The following is a 10,596-nucleotide window of genomic DNA, read 5'->3' as shown; positions in this document are numbered from 1 at the left end:
TAGCATTCTAAATTTGCTGCCATTACAACTATCTTAACTGTACCCAATTTTATCCCATGTGTCTACAGTTGTGCATACCATTCCACTATCATCTGTTGAAGTTCTTGTTTACAGCCTGCATGTAATGCCACATTGTCTGCATTCAGCAGCTTTGTTGATCTCGCTCTGCTAACCTGTTTGCTAATATCACCAGTATGAGTTGCAGTGGCCTCAGAGCTGAACCATGATGCATACCCTTTCCCCCCTGCAACCCCTTTGTGAGTCTAAACACTGTTCATAATTTTGTTATTAGGTCCTTGTACATAGCCTACACTAATTCTACCAATGTTTCTGGAACTTTGAAACATTACAGGACTGCCGACATCAGCTATCTTTGAAACTTTTTATATGCTTTCACAAAGCCTAGGAATGTCAGTTGAACTCTTTCCTCATCTCTAGTTTCTTCTCAACTATCCATCTCACTGAAAATATCAGGTTGATTGTGCTGCCTGTACCCTCTGGAGTCATCTCTCCTCATCTCACCCAACAGCTTGATAATATCTGCTGTGACCTCATCTGAGCCTGCTGCTTTCCCTGACTTCATTTTCTTAAGTGCTAGTCTTACTTCTTCTAGGTTGGGTTCCTCTTCTGCTTGCATCTAGGGAAGTATAGCTTCTGTGGGGCCTTCTTCATTCAGAAGCTGCTGGAAGCAATCCTTCCATCTGCCTTTGGTGTCCTGTGGACTAGTGAGCAGGTCGTTGCTGGCATCCCTTATGAAGGGTGTCTGATGACTAGCTACTTTTTTGTTTATTTTACAACCTGATAGAGTTTATTTGTGCCATCTACTGAGTCACTTTCCAGAAGTTGGTAGAATGCCTCTTATGCCTTATTTTTGCTATTGCAACTGCTGCCTTAGCTTCTATATTAGCCAACCATCTTGCCTGGTCCATCATTTTTTACCTCACACCTTTTCCTGCTTTCTTTTTCTTTTGATGACTTCCTTGACTTTTGCATTCTGAATGGGACTAATACCTATGTAATGTTATTGAGCAGCATGGCAAGGCTTAAAAAAGGTACTTTAGGGTTGCTAGCTTAGTATTCTACTATGATACAAAGATGACCCACATTGCCTGGTTTCAATTAGCACTCTAAGCACATTTAAGAGCTAGTGTTGTTGTTTGTCTTTCGGCTTTTCCCAGTAAGGGGTCGCAACAGCAGAACTCTGGTCCGCTAATGATTGGCAGTAGATTTTTTTACGAAATGTCGAAGTGCCAGCTCGATGCTCAACCTTCAATGAAGGCACGCCCATTTACGCATGCATGTCTTTTGAACACTACCCAACCGCGGGGAGGACATGCAGACTCCACACAGAAGGCACTCCCAAGCCAAACCAAGAATCAAATGAGAGAACCTCTTGCTGTGAGGTAACAACGCTACCGCTGTACCAAAGCGGAATTTACATTTAAGAGCTAGTGAAGGGGGAAATAATGACCGCTCATTCCTATTTAGAGAATTCATAGTGTTGGCATGGCAACATGAGGCAGGCCATTTCTGAAGCATCAGTGAAGCACAGAGCCATTGACAATAGCCAAACTAGATGAATGTGCAGCTTATGGGGGGGGGGCAGAACTTTGAGAGGGGTTGGGGATAGATCTATAAAGATGCTTATGCTTAACAGCTCACAGTGACCATCTTAATGACAGCAGCATAGATGGGGCTGGGCCTCTCACTACTGTGACAAGCCATATTCTGTGAGTAGCAATACTCTCTCCCTATGCCAATCTTATAGGTTCAAAGGTGTTTACAAGGCTAACGACCACAAGGGCCTTTTTTAGCCTAGCCATACATCCCAAATCTCTGACAAGTTCTGATACCCTTGATAAGTTTAAGTATGGGCCCAGGAGATGAACCATTCACCAGTCCATAACACTTGTTGAACATGATCCAGGGAGGTGGGGTTGTTAATACCTGGGTGATTCTGTCAAACTGTTGTATCTAGAAGAGGCTGGCTCAGGAGTCCCATGCTTCCTCAGAAGTCATCAAATCCTAAAGAACCACTGCCTGCATCTGGGTTTTCTAGCATTTCATAATACAGTTTAGGCTATTGGGTATTATTACTTTATTATATTTCCTGATATTTTGTTTTTCCTTTAAAATTGCTATTGAAGTCTTTTCAAATTTCCAGTCTATAATCCTAGACAGGTAAGCAAGATGTTTAAGTTCTCATATTTTTTTTTTTTGCTACCAAAAGAAGAAAATATGAAAATATGAGCAGCTTAGGCATAAAAGCACAATCATATTCTCTTGTTTATATATTGAAATGGCTAGTCCATATTAAATATCTGCGGTGGAAACAGTTGACAATTAATCATAGCAATCACCATTTTAAATTGAAACAAGAAGACATTAATTATTTACTAGAAATTTTTATCAAATTACTTTTAACTGGAAAATCAAAGGACAACATGAAATAATTTTTGTGCCTTGTATCTGGAAATTATTAAATAAAATAAAAAAAAACTAAAGGAGAATAGTACCATGGAAAATGTGCTGATATAAAGAAAGGTAAGGATTATTTATATTATTATTTATTATTTATTTATTCCAGTTTGGTGACCGTGGAGATCCACTGGGCTCAAGAGCCTGTTTTCAGTAGAGGCCCGGGGAGAAAAGCTCCACAATACAAAGTTACATCACATAATGAATTACAAAGAAAAATATTTGCATTACAGTCAGTAGGTAGTATTACAACAAACAGCAGGTAGAATTGCAGTTGAATAGGTATCATTCACTAAAGCAACTAAGATATTAAAGAAATTGTCCAGGAGTATGAGAGGCATAGAGCATAAGGCTGGATGTTGATATTAGTTACATTTACAAACTAGGTCTATGAGAGAAATTAGAAAGGTATGAGGTAAGCCAGGAGAGAAGGAGGAGGGGAGTGTGGGAGGTATGGGATGAAGAGTGCAGTTACATTTTCTGTGAAGAAACAGGTAGGAATAATGTTGTGTTTTGAAGGTGTGTAGGCTGTCACAGGTCCTCAGTGTAGAGGGCAGGGCATTCCATTTTTTAGCTAGGGAAAAGGAGAGTAGAAGCTGACCAGCTGGGCGCTTGGGTTTGTGGACGGAATGCAATAAGCAGTGAATTAAGAACAGAAAAAATAATGACAAGGGGATATTTATATACATGACAAGCAAACACAATTTGATGTTAAATTCCCAAAATCCCAAGAGGTATGAAAAACTGTACAGTTACAAAAATATGGATAAACATTCAGAATCAACATATCAAGATTTTTCCATTTCTGTTGATTGTCACTTGCTAGATCATTTAAGGAGAGGAACATGGATTGTTCAAAATGTTGTACATGTAATGGGGCTATAGATGCAAAAATGGTGCTCATTTTTGTTTAGGTTGCAGATGCTATACTTCCTTTGCTGAGACAAAGAGCTGGATTCAGAAAATATTATCATATCACACTAAGTGAATTTCCATGTGAATCAGCCATGCCCTCTGTATGTGCAATTCAGAAAACCCACAGCACACTAAACAAAAATAGCATGGTCATTCACGCTATAAGCTAATGACTGTATAATAAAAAGCTGTGTCTTACAATGTGACAAAACAAGAAGGAGCAATTGAAAAACATTTTAATTCTTCTCAATAGTACTACATCCTCTGTACATTTGAACTTGGTCATATCTCCTTTTGCAGATTGAGTAAATCACAAAGCCATATTAGGTAAACGTGTATCTCTTGGATGCCTGATAGTGCACAATATCATCCCTGGAGGCAATGGGGTCATCTGGCCACACTTAACATTTCATGACTTTCACACACCAACATTGTGGACTAGTGCTGTGTTGATATGGGTACCATTTAACCATTTATCAAATTGTGGAAATGTGCTGACCTCATGTGCATCCCCATAGGAATCACAGTGTACCTATACCAGTAGATACTAAGGTATGTGGGGTTTTGCATATATTAGCTAAAGAGATCCTTTAAAGATCCATTGGGGGTATCTTAGGCATCAGTCACAAGGAGAGTCCATAAGTTCCTCAATGTAATGTTTCTGTAAGAGGATAGCATATGTAATTTTCACATACCAACACAGAAGAGATCCAATGTCATGCAGGCGTTCTATGATATAGCCCATTTCCATGAGGAGCAGGGGCCATAGACTCTACCCACATTGAAATAAGTGAACAGCAAAGAGTATCACTCCAGTAACTGCCAGGTGGTCTATAATGCACAGGGTGTCATCTGTAATCTAGGTGTGCAGGCCACCAAGGCAGTTATCATGACTCCTACATGTGCAGCTATGACCCGTACCAATGGTTTGCTAGGGGGGATTTCCCACATGGGCATTTTATTGGTAATGCTGGATATGCCCATGAACCCTGGCTTATGAAACCAATAAGAAATTTACAAAATCAAACAGACCAAGCGGACAGCCATGCACTATCACAAACCAGAAACATTACTGAGTGTGTGTGTTTTGGGGCTTCTGAAGGCATGCTTTTGCTTTCTGGGTTCATTCAGTGGTAGGGCCCTGCCATATTGTAAAAACAGTGTCTGTGTGGACAATGATACATGATATTGTACTTAGGAGGCAGTTACAGCAGGGTGGGCCCTTGCAGGACCAGCACTTCCCAGAACAACAGGCAGCAGAGGTTGAGTTAGATGAGCAGCCAGAGGAGGAATCAGCAGCAGTGAATGACCATGCCAGATGGAGGTGGGCTAAGTATTCCATGGCACTAGGAAAAATGCAGTAGATTACACATAGCTTTACAATACTACCTTACAAGAGGAACGTTGATACACTAGAATAAAAATAGTGCATGAAAAACAACACCAAGTTGTGGTTATCCATGCATAGGCTAGCCATACTGTTTGTCAGACATAGGCAACCCATGAAACAATGTGAAAAGGACAGTCCACAATTATCATCTTTTTCATAGGTGATGAAAAGAGAATAAGAGTACATGTCCTTCACAGGGAAATGTGTGAATGTGAGTTTGATGGAGTTTGTGGAAGACAGTTATTTTATGTAAAGTGTCTGCACTGGTATAGGTAGTGCTACTGTCAAGTTGGCCTGGAGTCAGTGGATGTGTGAGATGTACTGGGGGCTGTGGTGGTGTGACTGTGGGTCTGCAGAGAGACATCCTCAACAGTTAGTGCAACACTGTGGCTCATTCTGCTGGACTGTCCTGGGGCATGCATGGCAGATGGTTCAGCATCTTGTGCTTGCCTCCTTTCATGAACCTGGACCCTGGCTAGATGCTGGTGTGCTGTATGACCTTGAGTACATTGTGCGAAGATATATGCCTGTAGGATGACACCCATGACCAAGGGGATGTTCACTCACAGAAGATGACACCTCCAAAGTAGATATTGCTATTGATATGTTTGTACTGCAAGAGTGGTATCTTGTTCATCCATGGCCAAGTTAGTATCATCTGTGGATGTAGCAGGTAACCAGTTCTGAGGACAGCCCCTTATTGTTGGCAGGGAAGAAAAAAAATAAATTGCACACTCCAGTGTATGAGTCAGTTTTTCTGAGGAATCATGCACTCCATTAGGTCAGTATGCATACAGGGATAACCTTCACTACCTCCACCATGGCTGTGGCACTACTAGCCTGTGTCTCTACAATGATGCTGTACATACTTTCAGTTGTGGTCACTAACACACCAACCACAGGGTGAAGGTGGTAACCATGTCTCCAGTGAGCACCATTACCAACCTCTATGAGGACCTCTCTGCAATAGCACTAGGGGCAGATTCACTCATAGGTCAACTGGGGGCCAACCTGAATCTCTGATTGCAATGTTATATCAACCTGTCCTCATTCTGTTGTCAGAGCAGCCTGGGTATCATTTGATATTGATACTATGTCCATGGTCTGAGTTGTGAATGCAGTCTCCACATTTTCTTTGTCTAACACATAATCTCTACCCCTTTATTGTGCCAAATCATCCACACCATCATTACCACAGCCTACAGATCCTCCAACATCAGATTTGGTGGGAGGGAAGTATTACAGTGCTGATGGTGGATAAAGAATCATCTGTGAATACATCAAAGCAAAACAGATCCAGTGTAAGTATAACCCAGCATCATAACTTGACATTGAACTGATATGTTTACAACAATAAACATGATAAAAACTAATACCCCTAGTTACACCTTGTGCAGATGTCTATACCTATTGGATCTCCAATGTACCTGCATATTGTAAATCAAACAGATTTAATGGATTTGTACAGTAACAAAGGGGAACAGAGAACTAGCATATATTGATAACACTGAAATTGTACTACATGCCTGGGAAAATCCAGAGTGGATACTCTTTTGGGCCTGTCCAGCTCTGCCTTGACATCCAGCACTGCACTGTGGGACACTGTGGAGGTGTTACTACATTTAAGAGAAGGCAGGAAGTCCTCCATCTCCATTAGAGGTGGTTCACTCGATGGCTCCCACCTTTTGCCCTACATGTCTGTGCACCTGAGATGCACCATTTAATATCCACAGTCCTACCTACTTACCAAATTCACAATGCTGACAATCTTAGCTTAGGCATGGTGATAGTAGGGCTGGTCAGCTGCATGGACATTAAAGAGCCATTGGCTATGAAGACTGAGGGCCTGTAATGCCACCTCATTCTTAGCATTGGGGAATCTGTACTTATGACTAGATACTAATGTCACTGAAGATGCACTTGTCTTTCTGTGTGTGCCCTGTTTCTTGGGCATTGTCCTGTTGGTACAGAAAACTGTGGACTTTACAGCTTTGTTGCTGCACGGTTCTTACAAATGCTAACACTACTGCTATCCTCCTAAATAATTTAGTATGCTGTATTTGTGCCTGACAATTAGATATATGTATCCATATTCTTTAAGTGAATGTCAGGCATCTATGTTTACTGAGCACATATCACACACAAACAATCATTGAATTGCCCCTGACCAATGGCACATGATTGTTACACTATCACTGTTATAAATGTAAGCCATAGAATTATACAATTGTATTGAACAGTACTCAGAGGATGCATTCTGGGTTGTATCTTGTGTCCATCTTAATAATTCTGCAGGCAACTAAGTGCTGTAACTTGTAAGACTATTTTTTCCATAGTGCTGTGAGGCTCTGTGCTTTCTGGCATTCTTATATAGTGTATATTCACTCCAAGGACACAATGATTATGATAATTTATGGTTATCTCACTATTGCCTCTGAAATGCTAAGTTTGTATGATGAGAATACATGGTAAGTATTGTACAGACGTGTACTCTATGCATTGCACATGTATGATGTTCTCTGGGCAGCTCCATATAAGCACAGTCAGCATATGTGCCCTCAATATTCTGGCTGCAACTAGAACAAAACAAGTAAAAAACAACCATACTCAGTTATCCATTCATAGCAGGCACCTAATGCATGAAAGAGATAGGGCTTGAAAAGAATGGAAAAAATATGGATCTCTCCAAAATCTACAACACTTTAAACAATTATATAACTGTACTAAAAGCCAGATTAAAAAAGCCGTGGTGGTGCAGTGGTAGCGTTGCCACCTCACAGCAAGAGGTTCTCCCATTTGATTCTCGGCTGGAGCGCATTCTGTGTGGAGTCTGCATGTCCTCCCCATGGTCAAGTGGCATTCAAAAGGCATGCGTAAATGGGTGTGCCTTCATTGAAGGTTGGGTGTCGGGTTGGCACCTCGGCACTGTAAAAATCTACTGCCAGTCATTAGTGGACCAGAGTTCCGCTGCAGCGACCCCTAACTGGGAAAAGCCAGAAGAAGAACAACTAAAAGTCAGATTAATGCAGACAAGAAACTCTACTACAGTAAACCCTTACTAAATCACTATTTCAACAGTAAAAAAACTCTGGTCTTCTATTAATAGTATACTCTATCCTGGAACAACCACCACTTCTAATTCTGCCCTAAATTACACTCCCTATGAAATAACCGCTCAACTTAACAGACATTTTATAGAAAGCATTAAAGCCCTTACTAAAGATTTTTCACCTAACAATCCTGACATGGCCTCTCTTCAGAAACTAAACACTCCCTCTTTCACCCTAAAACCCATCCAGACCTCCTACATTAAAGCACTGCTCCTTAAACTGAAACCCTGTTCTCCTTCAGAAAATAATCTCCTAGCAGAATACCTCAGGCTAGTTGTCAATTCCATAGTCTATCCTGTGTCCATCCTAATTAATAGATCTATAGAGGGATAATACATTCCTTCTCTTTGTAAAAAATTCCTCATCAACCCCCTTCAAAAAGAGGAACCTCATCTGCTACAACCATTTTTAGACCTATTGCCAAAACTTCTGGAGAAGGCCATTCACAAACAACTACTTAAACACATTCTTCAGGAAAAGCTCCTGACCCCCACACATCATGGTTTTAGACCTGGCCATAGCAGTAATAATGCCTTATTAACCTTTACATATACTATTAACAAAGCCAAAGAAAAAGGCAAACTTGTTTCCTCTGTATTCCTTGATCTCTCTAAAGCCTTTGATATAGTCTCTCACCAAAAACTTCTTTGTTAACTGTTTTCCTTAGGGCCATCACAATCCACACTATGGTTTAACAATACAGTGAATGATGTTTATATTAGTGTTACAGTGAATAATGTTTATATTAGTGTTACAGTGCCAGATATATATATATATATATATATATATATATATATATATATATATTTATATTTTATACATGTTTTTGTTTTTTAGCATTTTTATCAAGTAGATATTGATGAATTAATTATATAATTGTATCTTAATTGGTTGTTAATGTTTTAGTTTAAATACTTGTAGGCCTGTAGAAGAAGTATATCGGACGAAAACGTTGAATAAATTATTTTACGTTATTTCTTGACTTGGTTTTCTGAAGCACCAGTGCTTTTGGTTTGTTGCTGTTGGTATTGCTGGTTTCTGGGTTTTTTCGTCGCTAACAATGACTTGATTGATAGAAACCAGTCAATTAAAAGGTTCTCCACCTTTTCTCCCTTCCTTCCTGTTAATATTGGTGTGCCACAGGGCTCCATTCTCGGCCCTGTACTCTTTAATATATATATATATATATATATATATATATATATATATATATATATATATATATATTGCATTTGTTTACCGGGATAAGTACACTGGGTCTAAAAGAGCCCATTTTCAGTGGAGGCCCGGGGAGAAAAGCTCCAACGAGATACAGAAAAAATGTAAACATTAATTAGTACAGAAGCAGAAACTGTGTTACAGATAGCAAGTATAGTAACACACACAGAATATATACATAAAAGCAGGAATCTAGTTTGTTTGATTACAGCAATACATACAGAACATATACATTAAAGCAGAATTCAATGAATTTAATCAGATTGGTATAAACAGAGATCAGTATTATTGTACCAGAATCAACAAATGAAGATAAAAATAAATATGGAGAAAATATCATCAGTCACTAGTAGCAAAAGACATAGGAGTTTAGTAATCATATAAGGAGAGTGAAAAGGTTAGGTTATAGAGCAGGAAGATAGCCAGGAAGAGTTGAGATGATTTTTCAGCATTTGTTTGAAGGTGGTGGTGCTGCCTGTGTTTCTTATAGAAGGTGGAAGTGAGTTCCATAGTTTGGCAATGGTGAAGGCATAGAGGAGTTGACCAGCAGGTAAGGTGGGCTTATCTACTTTTAGAAGTATATGATTTTCAGATCTTAAATGCCTGCTGGAATGGTATTTGGCAAGTAGAGTTGAGAGAGCAGGACAGTCTGTGGGTCTGTAGATTATTTTGTGCACAGTAATTAGTTGGGTGAATGAGAGATGGTGGGGGAGTTCCAACCACCCTAATTGTTTCAGTGACTTACAGTGGTGGGATGAGAATGTGGCCTTGGTGGCAAATTTTGCTATTCTGTTGTAACACATAGCAAGTTTGGATTTTGTAGAATTTCGGATATTAGTGAGGAGAGGGGCACCATAAAGGAGAGAGGGTAATAAAAAGGTAGTTGCAAGGGTTTGTCTAGTAGAGACGCTAAGAAAGTGTAAGAAAGCCTGTAGAGCATTGGTGTGTCCTTTTGATGTTATTGTTTATGTGTAGGTCAAAGTTAAGGTTTTCATCTATAATGTCGCTTTACTGAAAGACCATTTCACTGACACTCATTTCACTGAGACCAAATCACCTAAATTTAATTTCACCTAAAACTCATTTCACTGACAATTCGTACTCTAAGCCAAGTCAAAGGTATATGTCCAGTGAAATGGGTGTCAGCGAAATGGTCTTTCAGTGAAGTGATACAAACATATATATATATATATATATACATATACAGTTTCACTTTATAATCTTGAAATACTGAAATACTGAATTTCAGTATTTCGAGATTATAAAGTCAAAAGTGCAGTTATGTGAAACTGCATAATAGTAAATGCGGAAATGTCGCATTCACCATTATGTGTTTGAGTAAGTGATGTGCAGTTTGTGAATTTAGATGGGGTTGAGGTAAGTGAAGTTTTTGTAAGGGTACTGGGTAGGGATTTTAGTGTGTGTGTGAGTGTGTGTAGTGGTGACTTTTATGTGTCGGTGTGTTTAGTGCGACCTCAGAGTTAG

Source organism: Protopterus annectens, chromosome 3.part0 (assembly GCF_019279795.1).
Source record: "Protopterus annectens isolate FY-2018-M chromosome 3.part0, PAN1.0, whole genome shotgun sequence".
Lineage (NCBI taxonomy): Eukaryota > Metazoa > Chordata > Ceratodontiformes > Protopteridae > Protopterus > Protopterus annectens.
This window is presented reverse-complemented; position numbering follows the sequence as displayed.